This window comes from Tamandua tetradactyla, chromosome 4 (assembly GCF_023851605.1).
Source record: "Tamandua tetradactyla isolate mTamTet1 chromosome 4, mTamTet1.pri, whole genome shotgun sequence".
Taxonomy (NCBI): domain Eukaryota; kingdom Metazoa; phylum Chordata; class Mammalia; order Pilosa; family Myrmecophagidae; genus Tamandua; species Tamandua tetradactyla.
Genome location: NC_135330.1, coordinates 50079566 through 50083848, shown reverse-complemented (window position 1 = coordinate 50083848; position 4283 = coordinate 50079566). Strand labels below are relative to the sequence as shown.

At 34.6% G+C, this 4283-nt stretch overlaps 1 pseudogene; it reads left to right on the top strand.

Annotated features, from left to right (window-relative positions):
* The first annotated feature begins 992 nt into the window (after positions 1 to 992).
* On the top strand, positions 993 to 2316 carry LOC143678948 (histone-binding protein RBBP4-like; annotated as a pseudogene).
* Positions 2317 to 4283: the final 1967 nt, after the last annotated feature.

The following is a 4283-nucleotide window of genomic DNA, read 5'->3' as shown; positions in this document are numbered from 1 at the left end:
ATTAATAAATCTAATGAACCATATATTAAAAAAATAAGACATCATGTAATTCCCAACATGAATAGATTATAAGAAGAAAATGTGATCATATTAATAGATGCTTAAAAAGCAATTGAAAAATTCAACATTCATTCATGGTAAAACCAGTCAGCAAGCTAGGAATAGAAAAGAATCTTCTCTAACTGATAAAGAGCATTTGTAAGGAACCACTAGCATCTTACTAAGTAATGAATTATTTAAACATGTTCCTTCTACATTTAGAAACAAGGCAAATACGTTCGCCATCATCAGTTTCTATCAATTGATAAAGGAAGTCCCAGACAATCCAGTAGGCAAGAAAAAGAAATAAAATGCATTAAAATTGAAGTAGATGAAGTTACACTGTTGTTATTCATAGGTAACATAATTAAATATGTAAGAAAATCCTAAAACAATCTATAAAAAGAGTACCTGAACTACTAAATAATTTAGTAATGCCAAAGGTTAATATAAAAAATTCATTGTATTTCTATATACTAGTAACACGCAATTGAAAATAAATTTTTTAAACGTTATTCTCAATAGTCTCAAAATATAAATATTAAAAATTATATGTCAAATGAATGCAGGGCCTGAATGCTTAAAACCACTGCTGGAATACATTTAATATATCTAAATAAATGCAGAAAATACCATATTTTTGTATTAGAAGATTAAACGCCATTAATATATAAATGCTCCCCAAATTGTTACACAAGTTCAATGCAATCACAATCAGCAGACATCTTTCTAAAGATATTGACACGCTGATTTTAAACTTCTTATGAAAATGCAAAGGAGCTAAAGAGAAAAACAGTTTTGAAAAGGAAAAACAAGGTTAGAGGATTTCCAATAGCTGATTTATAAATCTGCCATATGGCCTCCAGCCTCCCTGCCCCTTCTGCAATGTCAGCTCGTCCCTCCCTCACCTCACATCCCCCACCAACACCACTTACCTGTCTGCCACAGCCAACAAGGAAGCAACCTTTGATGACACAGTGGAAGAGTGTATGATCAATGAGGGAGTACAGAATGTGGTAAAAGAGCACACCTTTTCTTTGTTTTGGCCATGACCCATGCTCTGGAGTGGCCCAGCTTCATTGCACAAACCAGAAATAACCAGACCAGAAGGAAGAGATTTCAGCATTCATGGACTTGTCCTGGGGACACACATGTGGGATGAATAGAAAGATTTTTTTTTCTGAGGGTGGGGGGCGGAAATCGAACCTAGGTCTCCTGCATGGAAGGCAAGCATTCAACCACTGAACAACCTGTGCACCCAGAATAGAATCATCTTGCAATAGTCAGTGTGAAGTTTGCTAATGATGATGCTCTGTTTGATGAATCACACTACGACCTTGACAATGGGTAATTTGGAGTTTTGGGATCAAGTTAGTGGGAAAAAATGAAATGGAAATCAAGATCAGCCTAAAGAAGAAGTGATCTGGGCCAGGCATATGCCACAGAACCCTTGCATCACTGCAACACGGCTCCATCCAGTGATGGGCTTGTTTTTGACTACACCAGAACCTGCTGGAGAGTGCAACCCAGACTTGCATCTTTGTGGACATCAGAAAGAAAACTATGGGCTTTCTTGGAATCCAGATTTCAGGTGGGCACTTACTTAGTGCTTCAAATGACCATATAATCTGCTTATGGGACATCAAGTGCTGTTCCAAAGGAAGTAAAAGTGGTTGATACAAAGACCATCTTTACAGGGCACAGAGCTGTAGTAGACATTTCCTGGCATCTACTCCATGGGTTTGTGTTTGGGTCAGTTGCTAATGACCAGAAATTTATGATCTGGGATACTCGTTCAAACAATACTTCCAAATGAAGCCGCTCAATTGATGCTCACCCTGCTGAAGTGAACTGCCTCTTTCAATCCTTACAGTGAGTTCGTTCTTGCCACAGAATCAGCTAACAAAACTGTTGCTTTGTAGGATTTGAGAAATCTGAAACTCAAGTTGTATTACTTTGAATCACATAGGGATGAAATATTCTGGGTTCAGTGGTCACCTCACAATGAAACTATTTTGTCTTCCAGTGGAACTGACTGTCAACTGAGAGTTGGGGATTTAAGTAAAATTGGAGAGGAATAGTCTCCAGAAAATGGGCCACCAGAGCTATTGTTTATTTCTGGTGGCCACACTGCCAATTTCTCTTGGAATCCTAAGGAACCTTGCGTGATTTGTCTAGGTCAGAAGACAATCTCATGCACGTGTGGCAGACAGCAGAGAACATTTATGGCAATGAGACTTCGAAGGAAGTATAGATCCAGAAGGACAAGGATCTTAGATATGTCTGTCCTTGTCATTTTAAACTCCTCTTTTTTTCCTGTCAACTCCAAGATTGATTTAACACTGGTTTTGAGACACAGACTTTGTTTGGCTATCTATCTATAGTTTACCATCAACAATGGTATTAAACCAGACATTGGGTATTTTCTAAATATTAGCTGGGGGATTTGATTCAGCAAAGCCACAAACTTATATTTAAATTTTCTTCAGGAATTTTCTAGAATCAAACCCAGGTCTAAAATAGACACAGAAAGGAGGATATATGTGTGGTCATTCTAATTTTTAAGCTATATTCCCAAGGTTTTCAGACTCATCTAAGTTTAGAGTAGATAAGAAATAGAGACATCTTGAGTAGGCATCTGAACTATGAAGTATAATACTGAAAGATGAACTTATTGAGAAAATAGGGGAGAGACTCAAGACATATAGATTCCTACTCTAAAATCATCATACCTGACTTTCCAGGGTTTTCCACGTTTTCCTATGTAGACCAGTCTCCTCTCATTTTCTTCAATTAAGTAAAAACTTTATTTTACATTTCCCTCATTTCCTGTAAACTTTTCTTTATTAGTGTATGTTGAGCAGTTTCATATTATTTCTTTCCTTTCCGTGAAATGGTTGTTTGTTTAAATTGGGAACACAAAGTAGTAAAAATGTATGTTGTCACCTGATAGTTGTTCCACAGGTAGACTGTCCAGTTAAGTTGAGAAAAATGACTTACTAGCTGACAATTGTTTTTAAAATTAAATTAATCCTGGGTAAGAGCTTTGTTTTTTTTTTTTTAGGAGTTAGCCCTTGAAAACTAGTTTGGTATCATCTCCCTTTTGTGTGTCCTGTTTCACTAGCAAGCCTGTTCTTCTCCATGACTAACTTGTGTAAGTGCTTAAAAATGGAATAAATTGCTTTTTTATATTAAAAAAACTGCCATATGGGGCAGTGCAATGGTGACTCAGTGGCAGAATTCTCACCTGCCATGCCAGAGACCCAGGTTCAATTCCCGGAGCCTGCCCATGCCAAAAAAAAAAAAAAAAAGAAAACCTGCCATATGATTTTTTTATAAATCTGCAACTGCTCTAAATTAAAAAAAATCGTAAAAATTAAAAAAAAAATCACATCATAAACCTATAGCTATCAAGACTGTGTACAGAATGGAGACCGTATAAATAAACCAATGCATATATGGGTGTTTGACAAAGTTACCAAACAATGGAACTCATTAGGGATATGATAGTTTTCCAACAGATAACACTAGAAAAATAATAAATGTGTGTGTATGAGAAAAATTAACTTTAGCCCCAATCTCATGCTAGTGACAGAAATCTATTCAAGATGCATCGTAGACCTAAATGAAAGAGGTAAAAACAATAGCTTCTAAAAGAAAATGTAGCATAATATAATATCATTATGCCCTTCAGGTAGATAAGATTTACTTGATAAAACACAAAAACTTTTAAGCATAAAATTTAAGAGAAATAAAAATAACAAAATAGGACTCATTAAATTAAATGCAACAAAGCATAATTAAGCCACAAATTATATATATATATATATTTGCATGTATATATATTTGTGTGTGTATATATATATATATTTGTGTGTATATGTATATGTATATGTAAATATGTATATGTTATATCAAGGGTAAAGAACTCCTAAAAATCAATAATAAAAAGACAAATTTACATACCAATTAAAACATGGTTATACTAATTCAACAGCACGCCCTTAAAAAAAGAAGATATATAAATAACAAATAAGCATAAAGTTGCTCATCACCATTTGTCCTTAGGATAATGAAAATTAAAACAACAATAAAGTGACCTTAAACATCCAATTAAAGGGCTAAAATAAAAAAGCTTATTGAAGAAAATATGAAGTAGCTTGAGTTCTCATATTATTGTGCTTAGAAATGTAAAATGGTGCAGCCAATTTGGAAAACTTTAGCAATTTCTTTTAAATTTAAAT